At 39.3% G+C, this 14065-nt stretch overlaps 1 protein-coding gene and 1 long non-coding RNA gene across 19 annotated transcripts in view; one reads left to right on the top strand and one right to left on the bottom strand.

Moving 5' to 3' along the window:
• LOC124159150 overlaps window positions 1-14065 on the top strand; it is a 229009-nt gene that overhangs the window by 181029 nt on the left and 33915 nt on the right. The window lies entirely within an intron of this gene.
• Window positions 6292-7016, bottom strand: LOC124159151. The gene is made up of 2 exons (XR_006864910.1): window positions 6807-7016; window positions 6292-6565 (listed from the first exon to the last, which is right to left on the bottom strand). It is a non-coding gene; the product is annotated as an uncharacterized LOC124159151 (long non-coding RNA).

Below are 14065 nucleotides of genomic sequence, written 5' to 3'. Positions count from 1 at the left end.
GTTACACTAACAAGACTATCGTAACGACCTTTCACATACCTAACTTACACCATACTTCTAACTGCCAAGCATCGCACCACGCTTGGATAGCAGCAAGGTCATTCGTTAGTTCATCTATATATATATCTCTGCTGGGACGGATGATTTGTTACACGTCGTCTGAGGAAACATTTCCTCCAAATTTACTAATAAATTTATGCATATACTTCGATCTTCGCTCCCGTAAAGAATGAGTAACCCCGTTAAGCCTTGAGATTTTGCAGCTATAGGCAGCGATGAAGCACGGAGGAATTGCACTTCATTGCATGAAAAACAAAAGCATTCCATAGAACCTTCACCCTCATACGACGAAAAAATGCACAGAATAACACTTTCTAAGGGGTGCTAATATTACCCTAATGAGAGAAAAACCAGGAATAGTAAAGGACACAAATTAATGGGAAAAGGAATTAGAAAACATTGATTCATCACCAGCGCTGGATTGGCCATAACTTTGTGGAATTCCGTATTTTTTCCAATCTACATCTACATTGACATAATACCCTACGAGCCACCTCTAGGGTGTTTGGCAGGGGGTCATCAATCACCAGCATGAAGCATGCATTTGTACTCCCACATGCACACCACACCGTCCAAAAAACGTCCCGTATAATAACAAACTATTCTACTATATGCTGTTAGAAATAATAATTGAATTAAGAAACATGCATTAAGTTTTACATAGGTTAGTAGGCTACACTACAAGTCATGCAATCTATTTACGAGTTCTATTACTGCCGTTATAATCTCTTATTGATCGTGGAAAAAAAGACATTCGGAATCTGTCTGTTCTGCAATCTATCTCTCTTATCTTATTTATATGATCTGATCTTCCGTAGTATGTTGGCGTCCGTTAGATATGGTTAACTTCGTCAGAAAAGACACTGCTTTTGAATTTGTCTAAAAGATTTAGCCTATTTTCCAATCATGAGGGTCCCAAACACTGGCAGCGTATTCCAAATGTGGTCTAACGAGGGAAAAGTAGCTAATTTCTCTCACTTTGTCGTCGCACTTTCCTAATATTCCTTTAACATAACCCATTTTACGATTACCTTGACCGGTTATTTCTCGAATATGTTTATTCCTCGATAGATCATTATTGAGTCTAACCCCTAGATATTTCACGGATTCAACTGCCTTTAATTGGGTACCCCGAATTATACACCCATGTCTCGTATAGCGCAATTTCGATTAGCGCAATTTCGATATAGCGCAAATTCGTTCCTCGGGGAAACATTGCAACGCAGTGTAGCCTAATCAAAAATTTTAAACGCTCTCGTGATAAAACGTGAACTTGCGCTAAGTACACACGTAATTTCTATCAATTTACGCATATTAATGTTATTTCTTGCCTCAAATCTTTTTTGTTTATATATTAATCGAAATTCATTGCTGTGCAATAGGGTGGTTTCCTATTATTTTTTTATTGCCTTAATCGAAAGATTATTACTCCTGGAGTACATATTTCGCACTTTTAGATTTTTAAATGACAACATCTATTTTTCGCGATTAAATGAAAAGTAAAAATTTTCAAGCGCGCGAAAACGCGACGCTTAAGTATGAATGTCGGGAAATATCTCCGTACGTCGTATTTCTGGTTCCCCCTCCCGCCCGGTGAGATGACCTTGAGGCGAGGCTTAGCTCTGATACGTCGCAGGATGCTAGCGGATAGCTGAGTACCTTGCTGAGCGGTAGCGCTTGGCTTAAAAAAGGTTTATTAATACCTTATCAAACGAAGAAAACTTTCCGACCATAGGCAGTTTTAATAGGTGATTATTAAGACATGTTTCCCTGAGCTCTGTGCCTCATGCTTGCATTGGTAACCTCAGACGATGCATAACTCCTATCCTCTCGTGTAGAAACTAGGTCCCTGTGACGTCATGCGGAGTGGAATCGCATGGGCGCCAATCTGGCCTTTTTCAAATGAGGATAAAATTTGACCCTTGCCATTCGTCTAAACCGGTATTTCAAAACCCAAATAATTTGTGTATTATGAATACACTAATGGTGGGTAAGGAATCGCAATCAATGCCTTTCGTTTTCTTTGATGAAGGAAACTACCCTATTGCCAAAAGTATTACTCGTCATTGGGTCCAGATAGCCGGCCTACCGAAGATTTATCTCGTCTCCTTAACAGAATGATAATAAATAATTTAGATCGTTAATTAAGCGTGGGGCTAGTGGAAATGAGTTTTTTTTCAGCAATACGGTTTGAGACGTATTTTTGCCGTCGTATGTTACCGGGCGATTGACTTCCGGTAGAGTGTCTACGCTAAAGCCTTCAAGGTCATCGGTATTCACGGGGGAGAAATGGAGGGGTGGCGGAGTTGCGCATGAATAGCATCAACACATAAAAGGGTCCGCTATAGAGTCTCAAACACAATGGCTTCGTTCCCTCCCCGCAGTCATAGGCCTTCTGCGTCTCAGGAATACAGTTCAGCAGAAGAAGGTGATTTAGATAGAGCCATACAGAGTAAAAACCAAGAGAATATGGCAAAAAATAGGAATGCGTGTAGAAAAATCAAGAAAAACCATAAACCTAGAAGAGGACTTGAGAGAGGTCAATTGCTTTGAAAATGTAGAGCGTCAAAGCGATATTGCGTGGAAGTTTAAACTCACGATGCCTTATTTTGAATAAAGACGAAGCTAAAATATCAATGACCTCAGCCGCACCAACTTCAACCAAGCGGTCTACACATACGGAAAGTTCATGGTGAATCAGTACAAAAAGACGAGAGTGGTAATCGCTCCGAGACATTTAGTGAAAGCGGTTGGTTCCAGAATTTAAACGGCAAGCAGGTATTTTCAGTGCGGCGATATCAGGTGAATCTGCAAGTGTTGATAGCGCAGCCACCACAACATTTTCTGATGAACTCCAAGCTGTTATTGAAAGTGGCTCCTTTCCCCCTCAACTAGATCTAGTGTTGACGAGACGATATTCTTTTGGAAAAGAATGCATTCTCGTTCATTCATTTTCAGGGAAGGAAAACCTGGGTCAGGTTTCAAGGCATTTAAAGACTGTTTCACGTAGCTGCTAATGACTCGGAGGACTTCAAATTAAAATGATTTATCATTCATAAACTCCGCTAGCTATGAAATGGCATTTAAAGTAGCATTTTCCTGTCATTTCGATGAGCTACAAAAGGGCCTGCGTGACACAACAGTTGTTTTTAGACTAGTTTTAAAAATCGTCAACTGCCGGCAACGCATTACAATCCCCTGAGATAGCAGATGTTAGCCCACCCGCACGACAGGATGGAATTTCGAAAGCACGTAAGAATTTTTTTTAACGTGAATAAAAGTCTTTGAATGCATGAATACTATCTTTAAAGATGTTTTAAACTATAAATATTTATAGAAATAATGTTTTCTAAGGCTTTTTATGGGAATATAGATGTTTTAGAGGAAATTCAATACCAAAGACCTATGCTACCAGGAACGCATCCCTATCTTCCCTATGTTAAAACGCTCTCGTATAGCGCAAATTCGTATAGCGCAAAGACCCCAAGGAACGCATCCCTTGCGCTATACGAGACATGGGTGTATAGCTACGTTGTAGGAAGTTATTCTTCTTCCAGAAATTCATTACCGTAAACCGGGACAACTTTGCCACTTTTTTTTTCTTTTTCAACCGCATTCTTGTAAGTTCATGTACGGAAATGGTTTAAAACCATTTTAAGCCATTATTCTTGGTCTCTACTTTCAAAATTTGTGCAAAAATGACAACTTAAGTAAAAGTTTATATGTTAAAAAAATTGAAAATGTAGTTAGCAAAGATTCTATGGATCTGGGGCAACTTTGCCAACGGAGTTATATCCAGCGGAAACCTCAATAAAACAACGGAAAAATAATGTTTATTTAGAAAACTCTTAAATATAGAATGGTACTCCAAGATACCCAATGCATTGAACGTGGAATGCTATTGTCATTCCCCTAATTTTTCTCCTTTTGGCAAGTCCCTCCAACAAGATTTTGTGTGGAGGTGCTTGGAAGTGACCAGGTGATGAATCAATGTTTTCTAATTCCTTTTCCCATTAATTTGTGTCCTTTACTATTCCTGGTTTTTCTCTCATTAGGGTAATATTAGCACCCCTTAGAAAGTGTTATTCTGTGCATTTTTTCGTCGTATGAGGGTGAAGGTTCTATGGAATGCTTTTGTTTTTCATGCAATGAAGTGCAATTCCTCCGTGCTTCATCGCTGCCTATAGCTGCAAAATCTCAAGGCTTAACGGGGTTACTCATTCTTTACGGGAGCGAAGATCGAAGTATATGCATAAATTTATTAGTAAATTTGGAGGAAATGTTTCCTCAGACGACGTGTAACAAATCATCCGTCCCAGCAGAGATATATATATAGATGAACTAACGAATGACCTTGCTGCTATCCAAGCGTGGTGCGATGCTTGGCAGTTAGAAGTATGGTGTAAGTTAGGTATGTGAAAGGTCGTTACGATAGTCTTGTTAGTGTAACTGACCTCTTAGATAAACTCGGATGGGAATCCCTGTCGGACCGTAGATTGAAAAATAGAATAAACCTTTTAGATAAATTCAAGAGCAGTGTCTTTTCTGACGAAGTTAACCATATCTTGCGGACGCCAACGTACTACGGAAAATCAGATCATATAAATGAAATAAGAGAGATAGATTGTAGAACAGACAGATTCCGAATGTCATTTTTTCCACGATCAATAAGAGATTATAACGGCAGCAATAGAACTCGTAAATAGATTGCATGACTTGTAGTGTAGCCTACTAACCTATGTAAAACTTAATGCATGTTTCTGAATTTCTATTCTATATTCTATTTCTAACAGCATATAGTAGTATAGTTTGTTATCATACGGGACGTTTTTTGGACGGTGTGGTGTGCATGTGGGAGTCCAAATGCATGCTGGTGATTGATCACCCCCTGCCAAACACCCTAGAGGTGGCTCGCAGGGTATAATGTAAATGTAGATGTAGAATTAAATTTGGAAAAAATGCGTCGTAATGAATTTCTTGAAGAAGAATAACGTCCTACAACGCAGCTATATTATTGGGGGAGCCAAGTAGAGACTGTTGAATCCCTGAAATATCTAGCAGTTAGACTCAATAATGATCTATCGTGGAATAAACATATTCGAGAAATAACCGGTCAAGGTAATCGTAAAATGGGTTTTATTAAAGGAATATTAGGACAGTGCGACGACAAAGTGAGAGAAATTAGCTACTTTTCCCTCGTTAGACCAGATTTGGAATACGCTGCCAGTGTTTGGGACCCTCATGATTGGAAAATAGGCTAAATCTTTTAGACAAATTCAAAAGCAGTGTCTTTTCTGACGAAGTTAACCATATCTTACGGTCGCCAACATACTACGGATTATTTCTAACAGCATATAGTAGTATAATTTGTTGCATGTTGGAGTCCAAATGCATGCTGGTTATTGATCACCCCTGCCAAACACCCTAGAAATGGCTCGCAGAACTTCCCAGAATTGAGAATGCCATTGTTCAGCGTGGAGCGAGAGGCCTTTCCTACCCCACCCCCAAGTTGCTGGATGCAGCGTTGCCAAGTCAGAAGGGGACTTTTATCGCTGATTGGATAAAATTCTTAAAAATCATCGTAGAAAGACGATCAAAAAACGCCCGTATTCCTGGTGTGATCAAGAAGACGATAAAGCCAATAAATTGTAGATAGCACTAAAAGAATTGTAAAATGCAAAATGTACTACACGTGGTTCAGATGGGTGGGGGCCCTCCCGGTGTTTTGGGTCCATCCCTCGCGAGCTCGGGTCCCCGAAAAGGGTCGGATTAGGCTCGAAGTCGAGGTTGGACCCTCATTAGCGCGGCTGACCGTCGGTGGTCCCCACGAGAGCGACATTAACCAAATGCGATTTCGGGTCTGAATGAACGACCCTGTCCTTAATGAAATGCGATATAGAAGTATCCTTCATAATAGCAATATCATTCATAGGATGCTAGTTTTCTCTCTAACCACATAATTTTCGTTATTTTGACCAGGTTTATTATAATTTTTTTCATTTATGTATTCTATTTCTTACTTTATGTCAACCCTTTCTTCGAACCATTCGGAAATGCCATTTCTTCTATACCCTTACGCTGCTTATCCTCGTTTACGTAGTTCGCCAAAGAGTAAATTTCTAAAATGTCAAAGATATTTACTTGTTCATCCTCCCTTATGAAGTTATAGTTTTAAGGAGAAATTAATATGCTTGCTTGGCTATGATTCACATTGGCGAATAAAGTAGGAAATAATTTTAAATGCGTTTAATTATATGATAAATGATACACATCAGGTGGGACATGTCTCATCGCCTGATGCATAGGATGACATGGAACGAATTGCCTCTGGATGTTCTGCAGTGATTCTTCTTTCTGGTCCCGTTGACCCTTGACAGCGAACACCATTACATGTCATTCACCTCTCCAGGATCGAATGGCTCCCGGCAATGTCAGACCAATTGTGACTAGGATGATGAATATTACTGCTGCTGAAATTACTGCTATCACGTGCGTCTTCTTGACTCTGTGAATTAGATGGAAAACATGCAAATAATTATCTCGGTCGAAATTTACTCTCGATAAGGATTCACGTGAAAGCCAGACTGATACGGACGGCGGATACTAAAAATTCGTATGGTTAATTCGTATAAGAATGCTCTTACTTCACGAACGCTATCTTACATGTATACACATTTATAGAGCTAAATGCAATTCGTGATCTTAATATTTCCCATGAAAATATATTGCATTAAAGTAATCAGCACCTATTTATTTCTCCAACATGATAAAATCGTTTGGTTGGCCGCATGCTGTCCTTGAGTTGTCGACCCATGACTTGAACTGTAGCTTTGTGATACTAGAAAGACTCGGAATACTAATATTTCACTCGCTCGTTTATTTTATTTGTCCCTGTCTTTTCAATGTTATCTTTCTCTTGGTTGCCTATTGCAATTTTATTTACATTGTTAGTTTGATGGCCGCTAGTTCATGTGCGAACAGTGACTGCAGCAGACCAGAGAATGTTGCATAGGCTGGCATAGTTGATATTATCAATACATACACGGGATTTAGTTCGTTACGGGCTGAGAACTTTACTGTAGTTACTGGATATAAATTTCTCAACTTTTGTGAATTTGTATATTTAATCAAGTGCTTACCACGGACATTAGACTTTGAATACTGCAAAAGTTGTATTTTGACCGCTTTATAAAATTCAATATGCTGAAGATCCACGCTCCACATTATTCAATGTTGTAATTCTAGCAAAAATATAGGTTTTTGGTAAAAGTGATGGTTTTGACTGTCATTCTTATTCCTTAAAAACATCCAAAAAGTGAAAAATTGGCGTGTCCTACTCTTGAATTATGTCGCAATCATAAGTCATGAAAAAAATACGTTTTCCTATGTTACTTCATGTATGGAATTATAGTGTCATTTATGAATAGTGGCATCATTTAAATGGCTTTCCTATTTTCCATGCCTGTCGATAAAACGGGAATGGGATCAATTCTTACGAACGAAGAAAAAGCACACCCTTTACTAGTCTCTTTGCCTACCACTGACATTAAAAATGGCCACCACATTGTCACCATGGGAATTAAAAATAATTTAAAACTCAACAAGAGGTCAAAGAAAAAAGATTTGCATTCCTGGCGAATTATTTATGTGGGTATTAATTATGGCAGTGCGAATGATTTCATTCGCTAATCGTTCAGGATCATCATTCACCGTGTATAGCGGCCTTTGGAAAAACATTCATTTTTGAGGATCTTTCACCTCCCATGGGCAAACGTCTTTCGGGATTCCCACTGGGTGAGAAACTCCGCTTCTGCCGACGTTTCGAGCTCTAACTCGGGGACTATCGCTCCTCATGAAGTCGCGTTTCGAAACTTCGGGAGACATGTGGAAAATTACCGTGTGTAGAACCTGTCTGCATTCTCAGGGCTGCTGATTGTTGCTTCCTTCCCCCCTAAATTGTTCTTCACAATACGATAAGAAGGGTAATTTCCTCGAAAGGACATTCAGCAGCCCTGAGGATGAGCCCTTGGTCAGAGCTCAAATCGTCGGCAGAAACCGAGTTTCTAACCCGATGGGAATCCCGATAGATGCTTGCCCACGAGAGGCTAAAGATCATCAAAAATTGAATTTTTTATAAAGGCCGCTATACACGGTGAATGATCATGCGAATGAAACCATTCGCAGTGTCATCATTGACGGGATCATGTGAGCAAAAAAATAACGTTTTATAATATATATGTTTTATAATACGTATCCACGATCGTGCGCATGGCGGTCTATTCGCAATTTTTTTCCGTTATGCAGATTGGAGATTAAAGATTGAAGGTTGATTTACTCCACAAAATTATTATAGAAGTCAGCACACTCAATATATTAGTGCAACCACGTTGTTAGTTCACGCTGATATTTAAGTCTCCACCTTTATTCCTAGAGTATTTATATTTATTTTGAGAGGAATCCAGAGCGGATCCCTACTACCTCTCCCAATGTTATTGTTGAGTATGGGGGCGGAATGTTGTTCGCTTACACTATAAAAAAATTTCTAGAACCGGCCCTGGTTATGCAAGTCGAATGATTTCGTATGAGTATTCAGCCCGGTCATTCGCATGATCATTTACCGTATATATCCTTATATAAATGGCCCTGGACCATTTGCTTATGGAGTGACCCCATCGATATGGCACTGCGGTTGTCATGGTTACTGTCTTTTGGGTAAACATTTAAGGTAAAGACGCCATGTTTCTGTCCGCGAGCGTCTTCGGGACCAGCCGGTATTACCGGTGTTAACCCGCTAGCAACCACTCGCGCTCCCCTTGCGCATTCCCTCCACGCAACTGTTGTAGAAACAGGTTTTTAATAATTGTGTGTTGTGTTAGGGGTTTGTTGGTATCGACTCGTCCATCTTTAGTCACTGTGTTAGTGTGTAAGGTCCAGGGTCGTGGCCGTAATTCGTGAAAAATGAAGGTAAGATTTAACGAACATACTGCTTAAGTGAATTTTTCCAAGAATATTCTTCGGTTTGCCGTATCTTGAACCGTAGTTGCCTATCGCTGAATTACTGGCATGCGAGTTATCTCGCTTCGTTGGCTATTGAAGCTTCTCTGAAGCTCTGATAAAATTCCACTGTTTCGGCCTCTATTCTGGAAAACCTAGAAATTGACGGTATGTCGTGCAATTCCATTTTGTCCTGAAAGTAATGGAATGTTGCGCAGTGACGCGATTCCACATTTTGATGCCATTTGTTATTTATTTTTTTTTTAGAGATGCTTATCGATCATCCTATTCCCAAAAGGCAGTTCACTTGGCATTTTAGAGCTGTTGTAATGTATTTTTATATCGTGAATTTATGCCAATTTTTTATGTTATATTTGATCACACTTTTTATCACTAAATGATAAATCAGTATTCCATCCAATATGTAGCTGTTATGAATTACTCTGGAAAATTATTTCAATGACCTCGAAAGTCTGGAAAACTAAGGAAATTTTAGGTTGACGCTTGAGTGGCTACCTTTGACCAGTCTGAGAGTCGGTCCTATTTTGCGGAATTAGATTTTCTAATTCTCTAGTCGTGTGGTTTTCCTTGCGTTGGCTATTTACAGTTATAGGTTTTGTAATTGCCCTAGCCTCCGAAATCGAAGTGCTAATTTCCGTGGCTAATTCGATCTCTTGTTATTTCATGAATCATGTGGTCGTGAATGATAGTGATGCATCTCGAAGTTCCTCTCTTGCCGCCTTCAGTAGGATCCGGGCGTGCGTAATTGCGTTTACCCTACGGAAATAATACATTTTCCCTACCGAGTTATTGCTATTATTAGCCCACGTTTCGGTTGTTTTCTACTGCATCCTTCGGGCTAATGGGAGTAGAGAATGTTGTGAGGGTTAACCATCTCGGCCGAATGCGTTGTGCTCGAAAAGTATCATATGCATTTGGCCCTAATTTTTTGCATGAAAGCTTTATGCTACGATACACCGTAAAAATGTGCTATATAGAATGTTAAACATATTTTGAGTTTTAATAAAAGGCCATGCAAACGTTCGTGGAAAATCTCGAAGCATATACAAGCTTTTTCATTAATTTAGCCTTTTTATTCATAAGTTAATTAATACGTGCTATTTAAATTCGACGGCAGAGGGCCAACATTCGCTGCCATTAACTGATATAGTTATTTTTTGTGTCAATACTTCATGACTATGTGTGGTAAAACTGGGGTTGTTCATCTATTTTGTAAAGTCCATTTTTCCTTTCCTTCAATCCTAAAATGAAAAGTTTTGTCCTGATTTGCACAACTTCATCCTTACTTTCGAATATAAAGAAAAATTGAAGGTTTCGGGTTAGAAAAGTGCCAACCATCATTTCTATTTTGTGAGTTACTCACATTTTGAAACTCTGAAAGCTTTCAAATGACTCATCGTACTGAATTACTTCTCTCGTCCCGGTTTTCGTTGGTGACAAATCCAATAAGGAGTTTGTATTAGAAACGCAATTCAAGACATTTTCATAGAAATTTCAAAGCATGCCTCACAATTGGTATCTCCCCGTCTGAAGGCAATAAAAATATGGTTTCTTTGCCATATTAACTGGAAGTTGCATTTGTAAATCCACATCGTCATCGGACCAACTTTTGAGCTGTTATTGACTGCATAGAGGAGGCCCAATTCCATCCTATAGAAGGCTGATTTCAGTTGCCACTTCGGTCGCGTTTTAATCCGTTTTCAAAAATGTCCACGGCTCGGTGATTGAATGCATTGCGATCCACTTTTTCCAGTATTTGCAGTATAATGTATGTTATTGTGAGGAATAGCAAAAGAAATGAATTTAATGGATCATCATGCATATAAATTATACCTTACGTCACCGTGAAACTCCATTCAAATTGTCCGCCAAGATTTTGTAGTATAAAGTTCGTAATTGCGAGGAACAGCATGGGAAAGTTATGCTTTGGGTAGATTTTATAATTATGTACATAAACATCGCTTATAACCCATCATTATACCACATTTCCCCGTGAAACTAGGATCAATCTGTCCGTCGGCGACTCGAGTGGCGACTTTAGCAAACCTACTTAAATGTGCGTCGGATTACAGCCTATTCAGAGGCCAGCTATGGTATCCTCTTTTATAACATTCCTGTGTTAGATCATGAGCATTACAAGAGAGGATCCTCTAGTCGGCTTCTAAATGTGTTGTCACCCACCCCGCAACCACATGGGTTTATAAAACTCACAATTCGCGCCGCTGACGGAGAAAGTTGTCCGAGTTTCACGGGGAAAAAAGTTACCACTAGGGGTGTTAACCGATAATTATTAACATGTTGATATTCATAATTTTCAATGCTCTTGCTCGCAATTACAAGCGTAATTATGCAAAATATTGAGAAAAAATGGATCGCATTGCACTCATCACCGCGCCGCGAACTTTTTTGAAAACCGACTAAAATGCGACTGAAGTGGCAACAGAAATGAGCCTTTTTATGGGTGGCACTTGGCTTCCTCTATACAGTCTTCTTGTGTTAGCTGATCGCGAGTCCAAGCAGTGTCTGACAACTGGTGGTCAAAAATCGAAACAGTGGAAGGGTCGCGTGAATAAAGCTGTTTGAGTGCATGTGGTTTTCTTAGCGCCGGAACTAGGAAGTGGGGGAGAGCAAATATGAGTTTGCCGCCCCCTCTCCCATGACCTGTCTTCCCTTCCCCACCAATAAAAAAACCAACCTCCGAATGCTACTTTTTGGAATGCGGTCGTTGAAATTGCACACCGTAAGTTTGATAAGAAAGAGGTTTATTATTATTTAACAAGTTATAAATTAATAATTCTTGTTAAATACTGTGATTAAAAAAATAAGTAACTTTTTAATAAACTTTTCAAATTTTGCCTCCCCCTGAAATCTGTCCTCTTCCCAGTTCTATTTCCGGGCCTGGATTGTCGTGATGCTTTGACGGTTTCTAGGAAGATTGCGATTTATTTCATCAATGTATTATGAGTCTTGCAATACATATCCTTTCATTAATACATTTTGCCTAAAATAATTTTTATGTAATACAGTTAATACCTTTAAACCATTCGTTAAGCGCGCACTTCGCGGATCGTTTGATGACATCAGCACTGTCCCGAGCTAGTCCTGCACGTATTGTTTCATTGGATTTAGCGTTGATAAATACATCCTTCGTTTGCTAGGTCGCAAATTTAACCTCATTTAGTTACCTATTGAATATACCTGCCTGGACCACATACCCATCGACTGATATTCCAGCGGACGTGCAATCCTTTACACAGCTGGTAGCGAATTACTGCATCGGAATTGAACAATTTGGTGCCCTCTATGAAAACCTTATGGCCATCATCTCAAGCTCAAGTACTTAAATCAACAAGTCCGTCAGTAAATGAAAAAAATCGCCTGCCGTCGGTACGTTACACGTTTGGCCGTTTCTACCCGATCCCCTGAACGTAGAGTATGGTGCTGAGCATCACTATTATCGCCCCAAAATATTACATTAGTCCCTTATGGAGTTCCCTTGCATCAGCAAATGGATTCATGAGATTTATGATATTGTTGCTGTCGAATCACTAGAGAAGTACGTGAAAACGGCGTTATTATCGGCATAAATTGCTCGAAAAAATTATAAAATATAAGTACTGAGCCAAACACTATTTTTGCGCATTTAACTCGATGTATATCGTCTCTTAAAATACTAAATCCATTTTTAATTACTTTCGCATGCGTTCGCGAAGCAACTTATATGCTTGTAAATATATAAGTTGAATCGCGCAGTCACGAACCTGCGATCTATTGTGGCCCATAACATTTTATTTGTGATACTGGGGGTATTACAATGCGGAGGCCGATTTAATCCCTTAGATTGTTTTTTAAACTGTTTACGTACTCAATGGTTGTGGATTGATCCTCTTCTAGTATGTTAGCCGCTATGGAGCCGTATCCCTTTCGCCCTCGTCCATCGTTGGACCCGATCAGAGATGTTGATGGTGAACCCTCGTCCGGCATGGTCTTGTCTATGAATGCGTTGGCCTCGAGTCATTTTGGTGGACTTTCCTATGAGTGATAGCTATAACAAACATAGCAAAGGTCGGCCGATGTTGAATTCATCATGGCTTAAGTTTCCTCAGGGATTGAATGGTGACTTGCACATTTTTCAATTTCAGGGACGTTGCGAGTCGTGGAAATGTGAGGAAAAGTCGTTGCGTATGTCGGGGAGTAATTTGATCGGGGCTAAGTAAACTAGTGATACACCGACAAGCAACGTAGGTGATTTTTTTTTCATGTTAAATTTGCTCTGAAAATTTGTATCACTATCAGGGGGTTATGATTCTGAAAGGAATAAACGAGTCAGTGAAATTCATAATTCCATTCAATTCCTAAATCTAGTGACAACCATGGGATTCGATCAATTACTTTCATCAGAAATCTATCGCTATTTATGGGGAGGACACTCCGCAAATGCATAAGCCTTGTTCATTGGTTCAATGTAACAGTCTGGAAAACTGCAAATGTGTAAGTTACTAGCGACCTAAAGCTCTAATTGACTCGCTAATAAAAATATGAAATAATTTCCTCAAAGGTCTTTTGTGTGCCATCAAGAAGGAAATAATTATTGTTGGCAACATGTTTGGCGTGACAGGTGGACCCATGATAGTGGACATCGTGCATAGAGACTATGCACTACTGAATTACCGAGGGGCTGTTCACTTCTAAGTTCCTATGTTCTCAGTAAAAATACAATGGATGAGCATAAATGATTCAATATGGTAAATAAAGGGACTTATGTCATCATTGTTGCTGTATTTTTTGTTTAAGCACAGTTAATGAATATTTGATGGTGAATATGATGATGGACAATCATAATGGATGATAATAGTATTTTGCTGTCGTTTGCTCAATAGGATAGTTTACTTCATCAAAGACACCAAAAGGCACTGAATGCGATTCGTTACCCACCGTTAGTGTATTCGTAATGTACAAATTATTTTGTTTTAGATATCCCAGTTTAGAT

The sequence above is a fragment of the Ischnura elegans genome, chromosome 5 (assembly GCF_921293095.1).
Source record: "Ischnura elegans chromosome 5, ioIscEleg1.1, whole genome shotgun sequence".
Lineage (NCBI taxonomy): Eukaryota > Metazoa > Arthropoda > Insecta > Odonata > Coenagrionidae > Ischnura > Ischnura elegans.
The sequence above is the reverse complement of the archived record's forward strand: the minus strand, read 5'-3'. Positions and strand labels throughout refer to the sequence as shown.